The sequence below is a fragment of the Delphinapterus leucas genome, chromosome 13, assembly GCF_059928025.1.
Source record: "Delphinapterus leucas isolate spDelLeu-1000000601 "Yukka" chromosome 13, BTC_Dleu_Yukka2, whole genome shotgun sequence".
NCBI lineage: Eukaryota > Metazoa > Chordata > Mammalia > Artiodactyla > Monodontidae > Delphinapterus > Delphinapterus leucas.
The window spans coordinates 37,195,513-37,220,301 of NC_143141.1; the positions used below are offsets into that span (position 1 = coordinate 37,195,513).

Consider the following 24,789-nt stretch of genomic DNA (forward strand, 5'->3'; position numbering starts at 1 on the left):
AACCTTCTTGTGTATACATTTGTGTAATTTTGGAAGTTCTGTTTATTCATAGGACCAATCCTTAGACATGGAATTACTAGGTCTGTGGTTAAGTATATTGAAAATTTGGATAGGCATTAACAAATTGTCTTCCAAAATTGTACTAATTTATATGCCTAACTACAAGTTCCTCATTCCCTTATAAATGCTGTGTATTTTTCAAGTTTTAAGTTGTTTACTTTTGGAGATGGAGAATGGTATCTGTTTTAATCTGTATTTATTTCATAAGAGAGGAGTTGATTACCTTTTCATATGTTTATTGGCTATTTGGCTTTCTGTTCAAACTTCTATTCCTGTTCTTTGCTCTTATTGTTTTTTTCTTGTAATTTCTTGTAATTTGGAATGTTCTCTTTATCATACACTAAATTTCCACATACATTCGCACTTGTTTCTGGATTCTTTATTCTGTTCCAATTATCTGTCTATTCAAGCATTAATATTATACTGTTTTAATAACTGGCTTTATAATACATTTTAATATCTGGTAAGACTAAGTCATCCTCAATTACCCTTCCTATTTAGAATTTTCTCACATGTTTATTTTTTCAGGTGAACTTTAACATTATTTTATCAAATTAAGAAAAAGCTCTACTGGATGTTTTTTGTAATTGGAATTGAGTTACTAGATAAATCAGAGCTGTCATCCTTATAATAACGAATCTTCCTGTTTAAGAAGGTTTATTTTACATATTCAAATGTTTTTTGTTATTAAATGGAGTTCTCAAGTTTTCTTCATATAGGTCTTGCACATTTCTTAAGTTTATTGTTAGATATTTTATAGTTGTTTTTGTTCTTGGACAAATGATTCTTTTCCTCCCTCCATCGTATTTTGCATCTTGTTTGCATTAGGAAAGCGATTGATTTTTGTATATTCTGGAAGACTTATGAAAAGAGGCATGAAGGGGAAGAGAAGGAGAGATGTGGGGGGAAGAATCAGGAGACTGCAGTGGAAGCTAGGGGAGGATGCATTTTGAAGAGCAGGATTTCAACACTATCAAATGCTGTCAAGGTTAAGTAGGAGGGAATGGGACCTATACCAGGAGCCAGCTGAGAGAGTGATTAGGGGTCGTGCAGGAAAGAAAGACATGCTACTCTTCCTTGTCTTTTATGTGCTACTCATTGCATTCATCAGAGAGTCCTCCACATGTGATAGAAAAATCCAGAAGCTTGGATGCCTATGTGATGTGTGTGTGTGTGTGTGTGTGCGTGCACGCACACACACATGCAGCTGGACAAGGAACACAGGTGCCAGTCTCAGAATCTGTGGGCTCACATGGGAACTGATTATCAATGGTTTCATTTATAGTGAGCATGCTTCCAACCCTAAACTGGCATGCAATGCAAATGTGAAAAAGTTAGCTTTCCCTGATGTTATAGTGGGGTCAACTGGAGCATGGATTTGCTTTCCTGGGAAGTGAGAGCAGTAGATGAATAGTAAGACAGTTTAAAAAAATCTTGTTCCAAGTGAAAATTTTTTCAAATGGCACCGGAGTTCCCCAAATGGCCATAAATCCCTGACTTGGCAGGAATCTAGCCTCTCTTTTCCTGTCCATGTTTAGCAGCCTTGCCACCAGCCATCAAGGTTCTGTTAGCACAGCAGGGTGCAGGAAGAAGGGCTGCTTGATTGGCATATGGCGTAGCTCTCTCCTTGTTGGTTTCTGTTTATCCAGCTTCATGCTTTGGCAATATGGCGAGTTTCACTGGCTGCGCTGTTAGAGAAGGGTAAAGATCTATAAATAGCATTCCACTTATGAAAAAATCCTTCCAACAACTAGACCCTGTGAGCAAGCCAATTAATTGCCAAGAAAGCTGACTTCTCTACTTGTAGGGCCTGTGGTGGTGTCCAGCTCTGAAGAAAGGAGGAGCGTTGACATGGAGGTTGATGGTCAATCCTTGGTACTTAACTTTAAGACTATAGAATAAGAATGGGATTTACCCATGATTTGGAGGAAAGGCTCTTTCACAGAATGGAACTGACTCTCAAATTCTAGGGGAGGATTTCTCAGCTTGCCAGATAAAATACAGAACACCAAGTTAAATTTGAATTTCAGATAAACAATGATTACAAATTATTCATACTTTTATTTGCTAACCCTGGTAACGCTAAGCAGCTAGTCTTTCTAAAATAGAGATGTCCATATAATATGGGAAATGGGTGAGCAAAGCTCAGCTGGACTTTACTGGGTCATCCCATAGGCTGAAGCCTCTTTGGAAAGAAGCATTAATGACTAGATATCCTAGACATTTATTGGATTCCAATTTCTATCCATTCTTTGTGTACTGAGCCTCTCATATCCATCTTGTTGACTCCATTCCATTGCCACTAAAGGGGTTCCAACTATCAACAGCATTGACCCCAAATGTTCATGTGCTCAGTGATTTACTCTAGAGGGTGTTTACCCTTTGCAGGGAGCTCCTATGTGGCTTTCTGCTTGGTTTCTCTCTCTCTCAACACTCCCTTCACACCATACCACCCCATCCTGACCACGATCACCTGAAAATGATTCCCCAACACCACTTTGTCATGTCCTATGGTGACGTGCTGCCAGTTAAGCCCACCCACATATAGAACTTGAACACCATCTGTATGTGGCCCAGGATTTTCAGCTGTGGAATTTTCTCTAGCTCAGTTGCATCTGGGAGTCTTGTTCTGAGTTCTTAGGAGCTGATCTTTCATACCCCTTCACCACTCTTCGCTCAAAAAACACTTGCTGGTTGATCGACTCTAGTGGATCCTATCAGAATTGGCCACATTTACTGAGTGGGAAAATTGTTTTAAGCCCGATGTCCTTGTGCTGGAGAAGTTCCAAGAGACTAGAAGACACTAAATCCCGCTTCCACTTCTGTGAGCCCCTCTCCTACTCTTGTTCCCAGTTTGGGGGCTGAGAAGGCGGAGATCTCTGTGTTTAACTCCTGATTGAGACAGCTGGGTTAGCCAGTGTTCCTTTAAACTCCAAAACTAGCTTAAGCAGAGAGGGACTCATTAAATGCTGGTGACAAAACTGAATTGAGAAGTTTACTCTTTGAGTTCCTGAATTCTAGATTTTGTGGTTGAAATCTATGGTATATTTGGAACTCACCATTTGTGTCTATGATCTTGTTCAATAGAGTAATCTCCTTGGCTGCTCTATTCAAGAACATTACAAAGACTTGGTGGAAGTGAGGGAGAGAAGTCGAAACCAAGAATAGTAACACTACTAATAAAAATAGCTGAAAACTATAATCATGATAATAATGATAATAATATAGTGTCCACTGTGTTTCAGGTGATTTATACATACTTTTCTTGAATTCCTACAACATCACGAGTAGGTGTTTTTTGTTATTATTTTACAGATGAGAAAACTGAGGCCCAGAATGGTTAAGCTATTTTGCCCACAGACAAAAACTACAGATAAAAACTAGTTAAGTCCTGGAGCCAGTATTGGAATAAGTGTCCTTCTGGCTGAAATCCTAGGTTTATCCAATATACCAAGTTACATCCCTCTTGTTGATTATTGGGGGGACCTTTTGCAGAGTCAAGGGTCCACTGAAGTGAAATGTGAGGGCTGGATTGTAGAGCCCGGGACCCACAGGTCAGCAGCACTTCACTCGGGGCTCATCTGACTCCAAGACAAAGAGGAATAAGGCAGCGGAGGCCAGCTCCTGGGGGTCTGGAACGTGATGTGAGTCCCCAGGCAGGCTTCTCTGAAACCAGCCCCTGCCATGACCCTGGTTAATTACTCTGTAATTAACAGACAACCAAATTCCTGCTGTCCCTGGGTCCTGTGATGCTCCGGGAGGCTGCCGGCGAACACAGGGCAGCGCTAATTCTGGTGAGCTTGCCCTGGGGCTGGGCAGGACGTCCTATCAAATGTGATCATCATGTGATAAAACCCCGGTGGTCCCCAGCCTGGCCTGGCTTTCCAGCTGCTGTTAACAGACTTTTCTTCTGGGGCATCCTGGAGCTGGAAACCGCTCACGTGGATGACACACGTGCTGCTGCCAGCCTGGCAGCTTTACTGAGCTGGAGACCTCCCTCACTCGGCTTGATAGCGATCGAGCCTCCCCGTTGGAGTTTGTTACCTGGGAGCTGTCCAGATCCAATGATGAAAACTGGCTGAGGGGTAGTGGTTATGGTCAATTACCGGCAACCCATTAGAGGAGTACTGGCAAACCCGGGAGGCACTGAGTGTATTTCCAGGTCGCTTTGGGTGCATTGTTTTCCCTGCATCACTCCTCTTAACCTTCCTTGTTTCCATTCTTTTCTTTCAAGTTGAAACTCATGGGAATATGAAAGGGGGTGGAACCCGTGGGTTTCGGATTCCCAGTACAGGGCTCCTGGGTGGTGGGATGGGATGAGATGCTCTGTGCTCTAAAGGTAGGCTGAGCCCCTTTCATCTCTCAAGGAAAGAATGTCAGCTTTGTTGTGAGCCAGTGGACTGAGTCACCAGAGAGGTCAGTGTGGCTAGAAACTGAGTGCTTGCAGGGTTCCTCTGGGTCTTCCCAACACAGGGAGAAAGGAAGCCACCTTCTCCAGGAGGGCTGCATCCAGGCCTTTCCAGGCTCTCAGGTTGAACCACTTCCACAGGTAACCTGTGCTCGTGATTTTGGGATGGAAATGCAAATGATCAGTCCCCACACTAGACCTCCTGGATCAGAACCTCTGGGGTTGGGCCTGGCAGTCTGTTTCAGCAAGGCCTTCCATGTGATTGCAAGGCATGCTCAAATCTGAGATCTCCTTCTTTAGACTAAGGCTATCCAAAGTGTGCTCTGTGGATCACAGCATCAGTATCCTAAGAGATTCCTAGAAATCCTGTATGCCAGGCCCACCTCTCTCTCAGATCTGTTAAATCAGAATCTGCATTTTAACAAGTTCCCTGGGTGATCTGATTGCACTTTAAAGCTTCAGAAGCACAGCTTAGAGCACTGTTTCTCAACCTCGGCTGCACCTCATGCTCAGGCCCCACCCCAGACCAATTAAATCAGAATTTCTTGGGGTGATGCCCAAGTGTTGGTGTTTATTAAAAGTTTCCCTAGTGATTCTTACATACAGTCAAAGCTGAGAGCAATTGCTTTGGACCACCACAGGCTCCAGAATCACAGGGGGCTATGGCTGTTAAAAAACAAAACAGGGCTTCCCTGGTGGCGCAGTAGTTGAGAGTCCGCCTGCCGATGCAGGGGACACGGGTTCGTGCCCTGGTCCGGGAAGATCCCACATGCCGCGGAGCAGCTGGGCCCGTGAGCCATGGCTGCTGAGCCTGCGCATCCAGAGCCTGTGCTCCGCAACGCGAGAGGCCACAACAATGAGAGGCCCGCGTACCGCAAAAAAACAAAACAAAACAACCAGCCAACAATGCAACGATCAGAATAAAACCAATGACGTGGAGTAGAGCTTCCCAGCAATATGGAGGGACACATTTGGGTCTCATGGATGTGTTGGGTGGATGTGGAATTATTGATCCCATCAGGCCTTGGAGGCAGCAGGATGGGACCTGGGTTGCCATGAGCAAACTTTTACCCTGGGGACTATTACAAATATCAATTTCTATGTATGCCATGGCAGGAAAAAGGAAAACATGCTATAGGGAACCCGAATAATTCTATTATTACTGTGTTAATGTACTAACTATGGCAATGTGTATGCGTAAGTGTTGCAAGAGGGAAATGCTGAAAATCTAACTCTGGGATGAGAGGGCAGAAATATGCCTTCAGATATTAGATGACTTCCATAATTCAAATCCAAATACTTTTTAGATCATCATTGTCACCTGGTATTTATTTAGCATTCTTGCTATTTAGAGGTTTCCTAGCAATTATCTAATTATTTCTTACACTAGGCATGGATTATTTTTCCTTCTTTGGTGATGAGGAAATTCAGCCCCAGGAAGGTTAGCACTTTTTAAGGCCAGTTAAGAAGGGACAGTTGAGGGGTGAAGAGGTGTTTCCTTAACACCCACTGGAAAGGTCTGGAGATGTCACATTCCACTTCAAAATGGCAAATGCTACCTCTTTGGAGGGGGTGGGGGGAATCAGCTCCCTGCTTTCAAGCAGGGACTCCGTGTTCCTACTGCTGCCTTTGGTCCTGAAGGTGCTGCCTGGAGCCTGGGGCTTCCTGCGAGTATCCCAGGAAAGCTCCTAAAGAGGAACTGTTAGCTAATTACAAAGCCTGACTATTGTTTGGCTGGCCTGTGTGTGTTAACCCGTCCCCCTCTTGCGCAAGTTTTCATCCTGGTGCTGCAGGAACATATTGTAATTATGCTAATCATGCTGGCTGGGCAGCGGGTAGGGAGGGGGCCCCTCTGCCTAATTGCTTCCCACTCCTGGAGCAGTTGGTTGTCTGCCTGAGTCCCCAGACAGGCAGAGGGGAGGCTTCAGGGCAGGGGCAGGCGGGGCTGGGGCTGTGTGGGGCTTCATGTCCTCGGGCTGCAAGATCTACCTGGTTTGCAGGGAGGGAGGGATCACGGACAGCTGCCAAGGATGGGTCTCCTGGGCAAAGGGACTTCTGCTGGATTCACTGGGGACTGTATTCAGGACTGGCTCTTGGGAGTGTGTGAAAGAGGCAGATTTTCATTGATGACCTTCACCTTGTCTTTGATGGTGATGGCTCTTCCTCTTCCCCTCTCCCTCCCCACCTCCTCCTACCCGTCCCCTCCTCCCTCTTCATTTCCTCTTTCCTGAACCTCCAGGCACACAATGTTTTGCTGCTGGCTTGGGATTTGTTGGCAGGCAAGTTTATGATTTAGACGTAATTAGAGCTATAGATACAGATACAGATATGGACATAAACATAGCTGTAAACATCCTCAGCTACAGAAGACTTGATGAACATTTGACTGCTAATGACAACTTGTTAGAAAACACAGTGTTAAATGAGGGAGATATTTTCAATCAAAGCGACCTGGCCAGTGTTTTTTTTTTTTTTTCTTTCATAAAATTTTTATTTGGAAATAATTCAAATGAAGACAGAAGTAGAGAGACTAGAACAATGAATCACATATATTACATTTCCCAGATTCAACAGTAATCAACATTTTGCTACACTTGTTTCACCTCGTTTTTTTTACTGAAATATTTTTTTAAAATCTCAAACATTATGTCATTTTAGCTCTACATTTTATTAGGTATGATTATGCACAATCGCGCCTAATAAAATTAACAGTAATAAAAATAAAACAAAAAAATTAACAGGAATACCTGTGTCATTTAGTATGCAGTCCATAATCAAATACAATTCTTACAAGAAAGTCAGCTTAAATGCTCAATATTTTTCTTTTAATACTAAGGGATTGATGCCCTCGTTACTTTCTTTTTTTAACTGAGGTATAGTTGATTTATAATGTGTTAATTTCAAGTGTACAGCAAAGTAGTTATATATCTATAACTGAATATACTTATTCTTTTTCAGATTCTTTTCCATCAGAGGTTAATACAAGATATTGAATATAGTTCCTTGTGTTATACATTAGATCCTTGTTGTTTACCTATTTTATATATAGTAGTATGTATATATTAATCCCAAACTCCTAATTTATCCCTTCCCCCCGTTCTTTCCCCTTTGGTAACCATAAATTTGTTTTCTGCATCTGTGAGTCTGTTTCTGTTTTGTAAAGTCATTTGTATGTCCAGTGCTTTTTAAATGATATGGGTTATCACAAGAAGATTGTTAATGATTCGCACCAGGGACTTCCCTGGTGGTGCTGTGGTTAGGAATCCACCTGCCAATGCAAGGGACACGGGTTTGAGCCCTGGTCCAGGAAGATCCCACATGCCACGGAGCAACTAAGCCCATGTGCCACAACTGCTGAAGCTGGTGCGTGTAGAGCCCATGCTCCGCAAAAAGAGAAGCCGACGCAATGAGAAGCCCACACACCGCAATGAAGAGTAGCCCCCGCTCGCCACAAGTAGAGAAAGCCCAAGCACAGCAACGAAGACCCAATGCAGCCCAAAATAAACAAACAAATAAATAAATATATTTTAAAAAATTGTGTAAAACAAAAACAATTCACACGAAAATTCATTTCTTCAGAAAAGGACTGACTTTGTTTCATAAGATAACCTGGTGGGTCACTGGGAGTTGAAAAGATAAGTCTCAGGGAAGTTTCTGGAAGGAGAGGGTGTGCTTAGGAGAAAAAAATGGGCATGCTTAGGAGAATGGGAGAATTTGTTGTCTTGGGGGCAAAAGGAAAGGGAAGCAGGAAAAGGAGCAGAGAAACTACAGGGTAGAAAGGGGAACTACAGGGTAGAAAGGGGAACTACAGCGTAGAAAGGCTGACAGAGTTTTAAACACAGGATTGATGATGTATTCTGGATTTATTATTACGTTGTCTGTGCTCACTTTTTCTAGCGCCATCCATCTTCACACTTCAGTAAAGTGTGCTTCACATGGACTTCACTGGTGAGGGTGGCTGTGTATGCTGTGTACATGTGTGTCCATCCAGGGAAAGGAGATGAGCCCCACACCTGAGTTGATGCAGACTGAAAAGGAGCTTAATCAGGGGTGACCTTGAGACAGTTAGCCTCAGGGCGTCCATATGGACTTTCTCAGGTTGTGTAATGCTGGTCCTCGCCCATTGTAAGTGGATATTACAGGGCAACATGACACCAGTTGTCATTCTGGGTTGCATTGGAGTAACAGCTCAGAAGCCAACCCCTGACTCTGTCATCGGTCAGAGATCTGCAATGATCTTGTTTTCTGCTTATGTTTAGTTTTGTATGTTTCCGTTGGTAATTTCATATCCAGCTGTCAGGAAGACCATGGAAGGACTTTTTTTTTTTTTTCCTTCTTCCTTTTTACATCACGCAGGTCTTTATAGCTGTAAAGGACGCCGGGGAAGTGCTAAACTCTGTGTAACTGGCAGATGGGTTTCATTTAGCTCCATGATTCTTCTGTGGGAATTTTTGTTCCGTGTTGGTCATGAGACTCATGATTCAATCCAGAATTTCCTTGCCTCAACTAGACTGGTTTCCGGTTCCATGAACCAAGAGTAGAATGAAGATCATTAGTTCAATTTATGTTGTCAGTCCAGAGCAGCTGGGTCCTCAGCACTCTGCTAGGTTTTAGAGGAGTGGGAAATGCACAAAATAGAAAACACAATCCCTGTGCACAGGGCAGCATATCTTGGGGGTATATCTAATCTCTTATCCTTCAGTCTCTGTCTCTGTAGATTTCTTTCCTTGAACTTTTCCCTCTTTTCCCTTTGTCTTGTTTTTCTCCTTCTTCTGTTTCTTTTCTTTTTCTTCTGTTTCTGTTTCCTTAGGATGGCTTCACTCACATTTTCTACAATTAAATATTTTCCGTTCACTTCTATGGTCTTATCATTTTTTTTTATCTGATTATAGATTTTCAAGCAGGAAGCAAGGAAAACATCTCTTCAAAGCCTGACTCCTGAACTGTCACCAATGGGTTAGTAGAACTTCCCTCTCTTCAGACTATGTAACCTTGCCCAGGTATTGTATCTCAAATGGTCCATTATCTGAAAGACTTCCTAACAGTGGGTGTTCTGACCTACCAAGCAGTATGAGCTTTTCCCATCACCATTCACAACAAGCTAAATGCAGGGCAGAATTTCAGTCCTAAATCAGAATTACCCTGGATTCTTGGCACTTGAAGCCAGATTGCTAATACCTAGTGATTTTATTAGGGTATCTCTTGTGGGAGTGGGCTGAGTTTTTTTCCATTTTAAACGCTAGTTAAAAGGAAAAAAGGAAAAGCTCATTCCTCCAAAAAAGGATTTTGGCAGGCAGATAGGATGATTCTGGAGCAGATGGTTTAAATATTATTTACATGTTATTTAAAGTCACAACATGACTTTATCTTGTGGATATTCCTACAACATTAAATAGCTTTTCGACTTGCAATTCTTATCAAGAGTCGATCAATGTATTTGGAAAAAGAGAAAACCTAGGTTGAGTTGTTATCCCTAGAAAAAGAGAAGCTTGCCGCTGTAGCATAATGTCTACGCAGTGGATGGGAAAAAGAATAACCACGGTATTTTCTCCACATTTTCTCCAGCCTGTAACCTGGGTTAGAAAACCACTGTCCCCCAATATGTGGTTATTGACCTGTTCAAATGACTGCTTTCATTTGCTACTTCAGATCTAATCATTGAATCTAGTGGGGACCACATTTGTTTACCACGTCCAAGTGCCAACAGCTTTCTCAACTTTGAGGTTGGGACAGTAATTCAATGGAAAATGGACAATAATACAAAACATCATATAAAGAAGGCAAATCTCATTCTATTTTCTAATTTTATTTTAAGAAAAAATAATGATTAGAAAATAGAAAAGGCATTTAGCTGAGAAAACCTGAGGAAAAGTCCTTGCTATGTTCAATCACTTCTTGCCACATTTTAGGCAAAAGTCAAGTTGAATTCTTCATGTGAAGCTAATATGGAAAAAAAGGATGACTCAAAGATGTATAAGTCAGGATAGGCTAGGTTATGCTGCGGTAACAAACAATCCCCAAATCTCAGTGGCTTAACATATAAAGACTCATTTCTTTCTCATGAAAATTCTACTAGTGGTTCAACTTGTAGCTCTTCAGGAAGCTCCTTTCCAAGACATCTAGGTTGCTTGCATCTGTTGCTATCTGGAACACATCTTCCATTTTGGTTCCTGAGGCATGGGAAGGGCTCGGCATACCAGCTCTTCAGTGCTTCATCCCAGAAGTGACATACATCATCTCTGCTTGCAACTCGTTGACCATAATTAGCCACAGTGCCCCTCTTAACTGCATCTGAACTGGGAGATGTGGGGGACACGTAGTGAGGGCTAAATGTCTCTGCCTCAAAGCATAACTGGGATGAATGCTATGTTAAGAGGGTCTCATTTTGTTAATGACCCGTATTTGTGTGGTAGGAGTGTTCTAGAGAAGCTTGCAGAGAGCTGGACTGCTGGGAGGTGCAATGGTCAAGGCCTTCTCAAAGGCAGAAGAGCTGGAGTCAGCTCTTGCTTGCTTGGACTGCTGGGTTTGGGTAGACAGGATTGTGGGAGACATTTAGAGGCCACAGGCAGAGGATCTGATTGCCTTCCTGGGGGACCACATACCACACAGGGAGGCAGGTGTGCTGGAGGGTCTGATGCTCACCACTTAAAGTCTGTAGATTTGTGAGGCCCCTTTCCAAGGCTGCCTAACTCCTTGTAGACACTAACCGTCTCTGTATGTGGTCTACCCAGATGCTGAACTCCCAGAAGGCCAGGACCATGCCTTCCTGGTTGTTGTGACTGCAGCAGGGTGTAACATGAGTACTAACTGGGTACTAGCTGAGTAACCTGGGCGGCCAGAGTGAGGCCATCAGTATTGCTTCTGTTGTATAAACTAGTACTTCTCAAACTTTGTTATGCTTACAAATGACCTAGAGATCTGGTAAAACTGGAGATTCCTGTTCAGTAAATCTGGGGTTGAGCCTGAGGTTCTGCACACCTCCCGAGATTTCATACTCCCCATAAAGGTATTAACTGAGGATTCCAATTGGGTGTGTTAATCCATTGAGGCTCAGTTGTCTGAATACAGCAGAAGGTTCTCCTCGGAAATGGCTGGTGTCAGAGGTGATCATTTCAATCTGGTTATTCCTATTGCCCAGACCACTGCACTGAGCCTTAAGAGAAAAAGAGGCCTCTCTGGGCTGAGCTCTTTGTGAATATATGAATTCTCAGTACACCTGGTTTTGTTTTCCTCTCTTAAGGCATCTGACAGGCAGTTAATAGCTCATGAAAGAGCCGTATCCAAACTGTACTTTGAAGGAATCAGAAAGTACTGCTTTTTGAATGACTTCCTTCCCATGGCAACTCCCAAATCCAGTCCAGCAAGAGGCCTGGACGCTGAGTGGCTTCTTCAAGCCTTCAGGTGGTGTCTGAGCAAACGCAAGGGGCAATCAAATTAGCCTAACACTGGCCACTTCCGAGCACTCACTCGAGATGACAGTTTCAGCTTCAAAAGAGGTATGCAAACTGGAATAATGAAATGTTCCATTTTATTAAGTTCCTGGCCAGAGGGAGGGATTGTATTAGAAGAGAGAAAAGGTGGGGATTTTTTAGCGTGATTTCTGTGACGCTGATAAGCAGTAATTTTTTGCAGAGGGGGCAAAAATGTAACCCACTGCAATAAAACCATTTTCATAATACCGTGGGAATGAGTTTATTGCTCCGAGGCAGGCATGCCTCCTCATGGCAGCGTGAGCCTCCATCTCCATCTTTCATGGGTTAGTCCGACGTTTTTATAGTGCTGAAACAAGAGAGAGCACTTATGGTGCGTCCCTTCTCCATCTGTGAACGGTTAGGGTAGAGGCCACCCCCTTGCTTTCACTTTGGGTCTGATTTCTGTGTCAGCTCGGACTGGGAGTGACACCGTGGGAGTGGGATGGCTCTTGAGGACAGCTGCACCATGTTTTCAGACCATGAATAGTTAGAAGGACCGAGGTTTTTGCATGAATCCGAGGAGGAAAGTGCCATTTCCTCTCTTTTCTGGCTCATCAGAACTTTGGCCACGCTGTGTTGGCCTTGCTTTCCAGAACTTTGTCCAAGTTCATTTCCAGAAAGTGGGACTCTCCATCTTTCACTGGACCTGGTATAAGCCCGGCCCTGAAACAGCAACCCAGAGAGCTGGTTAGATGCACAAATGGGAAGAAAATGCGTATTTTATGTGTGTGCCTCCACATTTCAGCCTCTGCCAGTAGCATCCATGTGACTTGTGGTGGAACACGTGTATTTTCCTATCATTTCACTTCAACCCCTGCAAGATCTGTTGGAATTGGGAAAATTAGAGAGATGAAAAATCTTGGTGTGAGACTGACGATGTAACTGAATGGAAGAGATTTGCTTCTTTCCATCCTTCTGATGGGTTCTATTGATTTTCGGTGCAATCGGTCTCGTGAACAATTATCAATGGGAAAATACAAGCTCTTAGAGATAATTGCCGTTGCACACAGAGTCACTTACAAAGAGGACGTATGGATAGCCCTAGGCCAGAGGTGGGTTCCTGTAACTCAAGACTGAATGTGGGTGCGAACTTGGGCAGGGAAGCTTCTACGAGAGCAGGGATTCATGGAGTATTTGGGGGAGCTTTAGTTTGTTCAGTTTCTCTCAGTTTCTGAATGCCTGTCATTGCGTTTTCTCTTTTTCCTTTTAGGAAAGCCAGATGAGATAGGGCCAAAAGAATCCTGAGCTTTGTTAATTATTGTGGGTGTCTTCCGAGCTCAGAGTCCTGCACGGCTCAGCTGGGAGCTTCATCCACCATGGAAGGGAGCTGGAGGGGTGGGAGTTGGACTACTTTTGTTCAACAGAGTAATGTTAATGGATGTACTTTATTTAGCACTTTTCTGTACCATTGCATCCTTTACTTACACTGTTTCTAAACCCAACAGTCATCTTGTGAAAGAGATGTTGTTCACTCGTTTTTTTCAGATGAAGACACTGAGGCTCGGAAGGTTAAATAACTCGCTCAGGATTTATGGCTGGTAGGTAGGATGGGGTTTGACTCTCAGTTATTACCTACCTACTAGCTACAAACTTACGATATTTCTGCTGTGTCATATGATAAATCACTTTAGTTTGTGAGGACTCAGCATCTAAACTTCTGCTCACAAGGAGGAAAGATTTTCTGAAAGAAAGAATAATAATTAAAGAACATGTTAAGAATGCACCCTTAGCAGTTATTTGTTGGCGTTTATTAGTCACCCACTCTGTGTAGAGTTCCGCTCTTGGTTGTGTCAGAGGAGTGGGGATTGGTTACCATTGTGTCTGGAATCCATGAATCCGGAAGTGACTTCTCCTTCCTGTTAGTATCTTGACATGTAACTACTTGAGCCACAAGCTCACCTGTATTGTTAGTTTCCCAGGCTTTGTGATTGGAGAACCTGTGTGTTTTCCTGCCGTGAGGTTCCTGGCCCCGTACTTAGCAGATGCTTGATGTACGTTTGATTGATTGACGGATTGACACAGTATCTGCTTGGGTTCTGTTTATACTTTAAAAGACAGGGCATTTTGAGGGCGAGACAGGACAGACAGCTACAGGCGTACGCACTGATAGCTCTGCAGAAAGTACCATCTGAGGCAGCTGCAAAAGACCATCCATGAGCCAGTGGAGAAAGTTCCATCCCGAGAGAAGGGAGTCTGGCACAAATGCAAATTGCATCTCCGATGGATTGAAGCCTGACTGCGGACCGCAGCTGTGTCTCCGATGGAGACTGTCGGAGCTTCTGGCTCCTAAGGATCCCATTCAGCTTTAGTTTAGGATGATAGTAACTTAAACTCCAACACTGGCCGCGGGCTGGCCGCTGATCAATGAAATGAGCTGGCACTTTCCAGACAGATCCGCGAAATGAAATACCTCAAACTGACCAGCCCGAGAATGTTTTTCACCGCCTCGCCATCCCTTCTGAGCTATTTAGAGAGCAAAGTAAAAGAAATTAGAACTTCGAAATTGCTGCTTGTCCGGTGGTAACCTCTCTGGGACACAGAACGAGTTGCGATTTATCCAGTTTTCCCACATAGAGAATTGGCAACACAGCTGCCAACCACAGTTAATGAGTATAGACGCGGTAGGTGCTGTGCTAAGTCTCTCTCTTTTAAAAAAAAATTTATTTATTCCTTTATTTTAATTTTTGGCCGCATTGACTCTTTGTTGCTGCGCGCGGGCTTTCTCTAGTTGCGGCGAGCGGGGGCTACTCTTCCTTGTGATGCGCGGGCTTCTCATTGCGGTGGCTTCTTTTGTTGTGGAGCACGGGCTCTAGATGCCCAGGCTCAGTAGTTGTGGCTCATGGGTTTATTTGCTCCGTGGCATGTGGGATCTTCCCGGACCAGGGCTCGAACCCGTGTCCCCTGCCTTGGCAGGCGGATTCTTAACCACTGCACCACCAGGGAAGTCCTTGTACTAAGTCTCTTGATCTCATTTAATTTTCACAGCAAATGGGCAACATAACAATATTTCCGTTTATTTTATAGATGAGGGAACCAAGGCTCAGAGAGGGAAGTAAGTTACCCAAAGTCACACAGCTAGAAGGTGGCAGAAGCCAGACTTGAATCCTAGGTCTATTTGATCCAAAGCCATGCTCTTAAATGTTATATAAACCGCCTTTTCCCTTTTCCGGACATCACTTCTTAAAGAGAAATGTTCCTTTACAAATTGCAATTTGAAGACAGTGGGTTAGGTTCCCAGCCGTTAAATGGTGTTTCCTTATGATTTGGGAGATAGGAAACATAAAAATCATTTTCTGCTATTTCTCAGTTTGGTAGCCATTTCAAATAAACTAACAGTTGGAACTGTCTTGTAGGAGAAATCCATTCCCCTTTGAGGTCTGTGGTAGAAGGGCCACCAGTAGGATTTAAATTCCATCTAGATGTTGGACCGCCAAGGTTACCAGCCCAGATGGCCAAGAGAAGGGTAATCAAACCAGGAAGGTCTGAAGGAGAAATGACGAGTGGGAGGGAGAGGAAGAGGGGTTTGACTGGACATGTTTCAAACCAGGAAGGTCTGAAGGAGAAATGACGAGTGGGAGGGAGAGGAAGAGGGGTTTGACTGGACATGTTTCAAACACTGGAAGAACATCCAGGGGTGAGTGTTGAGCTAGAAGATGCAAGAACATGACTGATGCTTTGACATGAAGTCGGCGTGTGGCGAAAGAAATGGAAGGTCAGTTACATGTGTTAGAAGAAGTGAGGTCACTACGGGGCACAGGATACAGAGGGAAGGGGGCAGTCAAGGTAAGAATCTTGGGAGGAAGAGGTATGCATAAGGGAAGGTGAAGGTGTTCAAAGCTAGGAGAAGAGGAATTATGCAGGATAATTGTTAAGAGGGCCTACTCAATTGTTAGATGGCTAAGAGCAGTGTCTACCACAGCTGAGCATGCATGCATACTCATGTGACCTTGGACCTCAGCCTCGGCATCCACAGGAATGGGTATGTATGGGCACACACCTGTACACATACAAGACTCTTCAGGGCAGTCTTATTCCTAATAGCCATGTGTATGCCGATAGCCCAACGGATAATAAATTGTAACATATTTAATTGTACATAATTATAATAGTACACAGCAATTAGAAAATGAAATACTATACCTGCATCAAGATGGATTAATCTCACAGACATAATGTTGAATGAAAGAGTTTTAAAAAAGAATTGATAGAGATAGTGAAAGTTGAAGCAGATTGATTTTATCTTGTCCCTGGAAGAGACATTTGGAATTCCAATCCTCCTCTCTAGAGTATCTATAGCAAGTTTATCCTCCCAGCTGCCACCTTGGAGGTGGATTTTATTATTTTTTTTCTTTTAGCGTTTCAGGAACCTTTATCCAATTAAGGGAAGAGAAATTCCAGTGTGCTTCCAATCACCATTATTGTTTTTTTCATTCTGAAAACTTTATGGTGAGGTATAATATTCATAAAGTACAGAGATCATAAGCACCCAGTTCAATACTTGTTCACAGACTAAACATCCTCTTTCATCACCAGCACCCAGGTTAAGAAATAGAACATGACCAGAACCCCAGAAGCCCCTCTCATGCTCCTTTCTAGCCACTCCCCCTTCCCCCAAAGGAACACACTTCTGACTTCTAACAGCATAGATTAGTTCTGCCAATTTCGGGGATACTTTTTTCATATTCTTTTCCATTATGGTTTATCACAGGATATTGACTGTAGTTCACTGTGCTCTACAGTAGGACCTTGTTGTTTATCCATTCTGTATATACTAGTTTGCATCTGCTAATCCCGAACTCCTACTCTTTCCCTCCCCCACCCCCTTTCCCCTTGGCAGCCACAAGTCTGTTCTCTATGTCTGTGAGTCTGTTTTTGTTTTGTGGATAAGTTAATTTATGTCATATTTTAGATTCTACATATAAGTGATATCATATAATGTTTGTCCTTCTCTTTCCGATTTACTTCACTTTGTATGATAATCTCTAGGTCCATTCATGTTGCTGCAAATGGCATTATTTCATTCTTTTTTATGGCTAGGTAGAATTCTGTTGTATATATGTACCACATCTTCTTTATCTATTCATCTGTTGATGGACATTTAAGTTGTTTCCATGTCTTGGCTATTGTAAATAGTGCTGCTATGAACATAGGGGTGCATGTTTCTTTTCAAATTAGAGTTTTGTCTGGATATATGCCCAGGATTGGGATCGCTGGATCATGTGGCAACTCTATTTTTAGTTTTTTGAGGAACCTCCGTACTGTTTTCCATAGTGGCTGCCCCAATTTACGTTCGGAGGTGGGTTTCTTTTTATAAGCCCTAATAGAATATAGAATTGGCTTCTTTTATTTCATTTGCAGGTCCTTTTACTCTCCAACCACCAGAGTGAACATAAGTGTTGATGTCACAGAGATTTTAGATGGGTCAGACTGGACCCTGGTTCTCTGAGGCCTTTATGACTGACACCTGCTCAGTCAGAACTGGTCTGGGTCACGTGTGGAGATTCTACACCTGGTCTTTATTTTGCAGTTTGACCTTCACATTTAGCCCAAAACAGTCACTCTTGTGGAAGACTCCAAATGAAATACAGAAATTACAGTATCCTTATTAAAGGTGTTGTTGTTGCTGACTGTGAATTTTGTGAATATGTTTGCCCTCTATGCCCCAAGGAATCATGCGTGCTAATTTAGGAATCCTTTTTGATGTGGTTTGGTTGTGAGTTCTCTCTTTGAGAAATCAGCATAAATTCTCTCTCTCTCTCTAACATGAGGGCATCAGTGCTGCAATCCTTTTCCTTTTGCGTCTAACAAGGCAAAGACTCCGCAGGGTTAATTAATGCCAGCGATCATGTGATAAGATTGAGCCAGCCGAGGCATTAATTAATCACACAGGATGAACAAACCAGCCGTTGAGGGGAGAAAAAAAGAGAAGAAGCATCTTTAGCAGGAGAGCGAGGGGCTGAGAAGCAGGGAATCTGTGAAACAGAGATTCCTGACGTCTGAAGAGAGTAGCCAGTGGCAAAGGCTGGAGGCTGGGATGAGGAAACTGGAAGAAGAATGGAGTTAGCAATAAGAGGCTAAAAGTGAAGACCTGAGGATGGCAAATGGCAAAGTTCATGAACGAGTCAGAGAAAAGGCGGGAGCCCCGGCTGAGTAGGGAGGAGCATTCGGGCAGCGTCCACCTGTCATAAAGACGTCGAAATGGAAAGCAAAGTCCCCCTCCCCCAGGCAGAAGCAACCGAGTATTTCCGATCACTTAGGCATTTTGTGTTGGGGTGAGAATGGGTAAAACATCTAAGCGATGGAGGAATTGTTTACTCTTCATTCATTTTAATTCAGTGGAATTAATTCACTGGAAACATAGTCTTTAAGAAATGATTATTATTCCCTTTTTTATTGTGGCGATTTAAAAACATATACAAAAGTGGAGAGAATATTATGATCCCCAAGGTGCCCATAACTCAGTACTAACAATGATCAATAGTTTGTCATTCTTGATACATACTCATTTTAGGAAGATGAGTTCAGGGGAATTTTAATGAGTTTTTGTATTGAAGAAGAGCCTGTGTCTACCTTTCAATCTCATTTGCTCTTTTAAATCAAAATAGCCCCCAAATATCCAACGGAGAGATACTTGGGGGTTATTTTTCTCTTTTAGGAAGCAAAAGTTGGCACAATTAAGGGAGCAGTTAGCAAGACCCGCTGGGGTTGGGCCCCATTAGGGACGAGACGTCAGCACCAGATGGTGGCCAGGCAGAATGGAAAAGGATCCTGGCAGGTTTGGGTGCCTCAAACCTTCTCCTTGACCTGTTGGACCTTGGTGCAGGCACCCTGGGGCTCAGCATCTCTTGACCGTCTTATTAACAAGGTAGCTTCAGAAAATGTTTTGCTGGACTCATTCACAATAAGTATGGATGGCTGGTACATTTCATATCTATTTGCTAGGAGCATCTTCACTGTAACTGAGAAGAAGAAACTGGACAAAACAGAAATCTGTAACTGTGGAATTGCAGGTGTCAGACAGCAAGTTAGGGAATTCTTCCTCTGGGGTGCAGGGCCTGGACCCTCAAAATCACTAGGGTAGGCTGCCACCTCTGTCTACACACAAAGTGGCCCCGGCGTGTTGGTGATGTCCTCGACCCTTAAGGGGCCAGTAGGTCTTCGGCACTCCTTGGGCTCAGCTCCCTCCTCCGGGGGCTGGTCCGCCTTGTGCTAGTGCTTTCAGGAGCCCTTTCCGTGGCAAGGTCAAGAGCTTGGGGCTGTGGTGACCGCTGCGGATCGAGAGAGGAATGTGCAGCTGTTCACTTTATTTTCACTCCCTCCTGTTCGTTCCCTTGCAAGTGTTCTACCCGCTACTGCCTTCTGAAATGATTATTAATGGAATCCTCTTCACTTTTTCTGAACCCTTGGTTTTTCCTCTTAGTTCCTGATTATTTTAATTCTGCCAGGCCCTTTTTCATGTCTGTTGCCGGCTGGCCCTTGTTTTACAGTCTGTCCTTTCTCCTCCCTATGTCCTTCTTTTCTATCCCGGTCATATCCTCTCTCGCACTCTCCCTCTTCTTTGAGCTTGCACAGACTGGAGCAAATTAAAAGATACTTTTAAAATTTTACTAGCCCAATTATTCTATGTTAAATGAAGCCAGGGCAGCAATCACACTGATCTCGGAAACCCAGGCAATTTGAGGACAGAATAAAAACACCAACTCTTCTTTTCCTTCCTGACCACTTGCTTTGATATGGTTTTATCTTAAAGAATATTATGGATTTAAACATGGTATAAGTCACATTAAAATTCTTCTTCCCAATGAGAAAAAGGTAAATTACCAATATTTTTGAATGAATTAGTATATCTTTTGAGCATCTACTAGGTGCATAGCATTGTGCTGATCGTCTACACCTTTTGACTGGTATTTTTCGAAAAGGCTGGTATCCTATAATCCATCTATAGAAGTAAGAAAAAGAAGAATGAAAGTATTATGCACGTAGGAAACCATGAAATTGTCATATGGTTTACCTTTAATAGTTTAGCTTGATTCTTACCTTCTTCATGAAGATTTTCCCAGTCATCATTGCCAGAAGATCCATTCTTGAATTCATCCATCCTTTTATCCAACCATCCATCCACCCACCCATCCATTCATCTACCCATATATCTTTCCTTCCTTCCTTTCTTCTTTCCATCCACTCACCCACCCACCCACCCACCTGGTGCTTTCTCTTTGTAAGCAACTGTGCTAATGTTGGCCAAGCGAAGAATAGTATAGTTTTCTGCCCTTAAGGAGCTCACAGTTTGGTAGGAGAGAACTTGTAATAATAATAGCAGCTAACATTTATTGAGCTTTAACTATATATCAGGCATTGCAATAAGCATTTAAAATATATTATCTCATTTAATCCTCAGAGAAATTTTTGAAGTACCTTTTACAGGTGAGGAAAATGATTGCTGGGCTAGAAATATTGGATACGAAGGCTACTTTGACTTTAGGAAGTGCTTTTCTAAAGCCCATCAGCCTTAAATCTGATAAGCTCCATCCCGTAAAACCCCAAGTGCTTATGTGTTTAATTCCTATATACTTTCACGCTTCTTCCACTGCTAAGATATAGGAGAGGCTCTGGGGGCCACCACTGGATGTCCAGACACAGACAGCCCTCCCTGTGGGGACATCTTCTGCAAAGAAGGCTTAAGTGGGGACTCTGCTATTCATAGTCACACAGCAGATGAGCTCAAAATGGAAGGGATCCTGACTCCGTGAGCCCAGGTTTTGAAGAAGTTTCTCTTCTATTGATCTCATTGTTTTGACCTCTTCTGTATTTTAATGATGTGAACGTATTTTTACACCCCAATTCTCTTCATTTATTTTCTCTGAGTGGCAATGATGGCAGTTGCAAAGCAGCAGCAACTTTGGAAACACAGAGAAGTTAAGTCATTTGCCCAAGGTTACAGGGCTAGGAAGTGCCAGAGTGACACTTGAACCAAGTATCAAGATGCTTGTCTCTTGTACTTAATTTGTTCCACTCACTTGGCGCTTATTGGATATGATGAGCTTGTAGTACAAACAGCAAATGCTTGGAGCCAGACCAACCTGGGCATGAACGTGCCCTCTGGCACTTGGTAATGGCCTCATCTTGGGCAAGTTAAGCTTTTATGGGCTCCTCATCTGTAGAAGTAGGATAGCGGCACCTACATAAAAAGGGCTGCTGTAAGTATTAACTGTGACAATGGATGTAGAAGCACCAGTGTGGTACCTGGCACGCAGAAGACCTTCTATCAATGTCTGTCTTCTAAATCCTTGTCTCTTCCCCCTACTGGATTCTAGTTCCCCAAGGACACATCCCTGCTCCTGGTGGGAACTCAGGAACTTTGATTAATGAATAGGGCTCTGTAGGGCCTTGGGAGGCCAACCTTTGTCAGTGCTGAGTTCACCAATTAACCCTCCACTTTCTCCTTAATTACAGGAGTCATGCAGACATATTGTAGAACACTGGTCCCCCCTCTCAGCTGGCCCGTCATCATCGTCATCTTCTTCAAAGCCTTCAACAAAACAGATTCGCTAGGCACAATCTTCACCTGATAATCTCCCAGTTGATTTACATGATCCGCCAGTTTGAAGAGCTACTAACTCCAAAGAGTTTCATTTTCTCCAAAAGCCAAGGGTCTTCTCGAGGGTGGCCAGATAAAATACAGGGTGGCTTCGTGAAATTTGCATGTCAATGAAACAATGAATACTATTTTATGTTGGCATAAGTATGTCTCAGATATTACACAGAACATATTTATGCTAAAAGTATTCAATGTTTATCTGAAACAAATATTTATTTATCTTTTTAAATAAATAAACCCTGGATTTTTTATTGGCTAGATTCGGCAGCTCTGGTGCCATAGTACGAGAGGCATGTAAGGAAAAGGGGCCGGTGTTTTCATGCACTTTCGATCGCTCTCTGAGATGCACAGAGTGCTCTAAGGTCAACTTTCCCCTCAATAAAAAACACGAGTTGTTAACCGGTGTTGGCTGAGGCTCCTGAGATTTAATTTCTTCCCCGCCCCAGGCATTATTTTGCAAAATCCACAAATGAACGTAGATTTAGGTGTTGTGGTGGGAAAGATTTTGCTTTGAGAATTTCCGGCCCTTGAGGTTCCAGGTGGCCACCCTTTCTGTCATCATCCTGGGGACAGCCTGAGACAAAATAATGCTACTCACATCTCCTCTCCCAGGACTCACCATCCGCCTCTGTTGCTGTAAGCACTGTGAGTCCTCGGCCCTCTCTCTTCTTATTTTATTTTATATTTTTTGTGATCTGCAAAAGCCTGAAAAGATGAAAAAAATGTTCTGAGCTTAATCGAAAGTCTGTCTAATAATAGTGAGTCCTGCAGCGGGGTTGTAAAGAGTGCAGACCATGCTCACTTAACCGTAATGGTCCCACAAAGTAATGAAGACTCAAGTGGTCCTTATTAGGTATCCAGCTGTGAATCAGGACTCATCTAACATTCTGATTGCTGAAAGAAATCGGTAATTGATGTGACAGGATGGCCATTATTATTATTATTACTTATTTTTTTTAAATCCAGACATAGCAGCTAGAGGCCGGCTCCCAGCTTCCTCCGGGTATAGCAGGTGTGGAGGGCGAGAGCTGCCCTTCCATTAAATCTTCCAATGGGGGCTCTAATAAATTTTGCATTGAAATAAGTAATGACCACATTTAACGACCAGTTTGTCTGAGTGTTAACAGCTTGTGAGCCAACAAACTGGTCATTAACAGGTGCTAACTTCTGGTTTCTGGTTTAAACAATCCATTCTCATCTCTTCCCCTGTTTGGGGGCTTGTGCAGATTGCTGGCTGGTTTTTCATTTTTCCTGTGATCTGTCGCTCTTGTTAATCAGTTCGATACCTCTCAGCTCATGGTGCCTCTTTCCCAGGACTATTTCTTCTGTAGTCCATGGATGAATGAATGTTTTAAAATTCAATTTTTTTGCTCCTGAAGGATGAATGTATCCTGGTAGAGTTTGGTCCCAGAAAAACTAGGTGACAAGTCCTAAAGAAAAAGTCACTCTTGAAACATAAAATCTCCTGCTCTGAAGAAGGAATGCAAATAGCTTAAAAATATCACAGTTTGAGTCAGCATTATGTCTGCTGAGGGGATGGGACAGAGATTATTGTCTCTGTGCTAGAAATGAACAGACTTTTCTATTGGAAGAGCGTGTGATTGACCCACCCACAGTCCAACATGTGTCTGTAAATGAGGCCGGGCCCTCCTGAGAAATCTCTTTCTCAGTCTCCCTTGCTTTGGTTTCTTTGGTTTTGCTAGATTATGAGCCAGTAATAAGGGACATACTTCTCTCAACGTACCCTTGAAGGAATGGGGTTGAGAGAGTGGGTTTGGGCCTTTGGTCCTATTAGCTCCGGTTCCCTGCATTAGCTTCCTGTAGACAGAAGGGGAGTCAGAACACAAGAAGTCCAAGTTCTGCCCAATGGGCACCATCTTTACCATCTTGCGTGTATGGAGGCTGCACTGGATTACATACACCGTTCTCTCTCAGGCAGTGCTTCTCAAATGATTTGTGGCGATGGGCCATTAAAAATGTTTTTTCAGTTGATTGCAGACTGATAATTTGTGGAATACAAGCTCATGTGCTTGGGTGTCCTGACAAGGTCAAATTGCTATACACGTGTCTAAATGCTTTCTCTTGCTTTCTCTACTTATCCTAAGATGGTAACAGTGTGTAACCAGGATTGGTCCATGGACAACACTCGGGGCTGCACTCTTCTCCTGAGCTTGAGTCTTTCCTTTTTGGTGGAAGAAAGCTGTGGACTAGCCACACCCTGCCATGCCCTTTTCCTTAGGATGTCTTTAAGGGGGAAGTGTGGGCAACGAATGACTGGATGGATTTCTGACACTTGTCTCAGCTCCCGATACTTTGAGCACAGTCTTATATGATATTTGATCAACACAAATGAAGCAGCTTAGTTATCAAAATCATTTTCCATCCTGGGTGTTCTTCAGACCAGAGTGGCCAGAGCACTTGTCCTGATAAATCAAAGCCCGGGAGCAGAGTTGGTGTTTGGGAAGGGAAGGGAAGAGTGTGCTGGGTCCTCTCACACATGCAAGAGTTTTATAAAATGGGGACTTTATAAGGTTCTGTGTACTTTATAAATGTTAGAATTTTAAAACTTAATAGTGAAGCTCATAGGAATGATGGGAACGATCTGTAAGATGGCATTTAAAGGCACACTGAAGTTTTCTTCTCACATGCTATGACGTCTAATTATATTAATAAGCTGCAAGATACCATTTACCTTCTTGTTGATGGTTATTTTCAGTTTGCCACAGGATCTGAAATAGAAGTGCACTGTTTAAAATTGTGAGTGGGGTTCAACATGGTAATACATTTCTTTTAAAGGTCACTTACTTATTGTTCAAAAAATATTGAAAAGCAAAACTGTTAGTTAAAAGTGAACACATATCTTCTGAAGACTTCTTACTGTTTTATATTGCTTGGTACAGCAATAAGCATATGAATATCCACTTTATATCAGTGGCTTTGTTGAACTTGAACTAAAAAGTCCCTGTGTTCTAATTCTAGATTTTGGAGTGCTTGGGTGGGCATTTGAGTAGAAGCTCCTTTCCGAGTGGGAAATGGGGACTGAGAGATTTTACATGTGGTAATCGATGCTATAAGGGTAGGTGAGGTCACTAAGGGGCAAAAATAAAGGAGGTGGGACAGCTGGGAGGGGAATGGGGATGACGCAGGAAGAAAAGGAACGAACGGAAGAAGAGCAAGACAGGGATGCTCTCCTTGCACGAGACCGGGGGGGAGAATGTTCCAAAAGGGAGCACATTCAGCGCTGGTAGAAG

General features: G+C 43.1%; 1 long non-coding RNA gene across 3 annotated transcripts; it reads left to right on the top strand.

Moving 5' to 3' along the window:
- Nucleotides 1-6,937: 6,937 nt before the first annotated feature.
- LOC149747731 (uncharacterized) lies at nt 6,938-22,351 on the top strand. Of its 3 annotated transcripts, none has more exons than XR_016395425.1 (3): nt 6,938-8,731; nt 9,361-11,964; nt 21,394-22,351. It is a non-coding gene; the product is annotated as an uncharacterized LOC149747731 (long non-coding RNA). The 3 variants fall into 3 exon arrangements; XR_016395426.1 differs by having other exon boundaries at nt 6,938-8,686; XR_016395427.1 differs by lacking the exon at nt 6,938-8,731 and adding an exon at nt 8,786-9,145.
- Nucleotides 22,352-24,789: the final 2,438 nt, after the last annotated feature.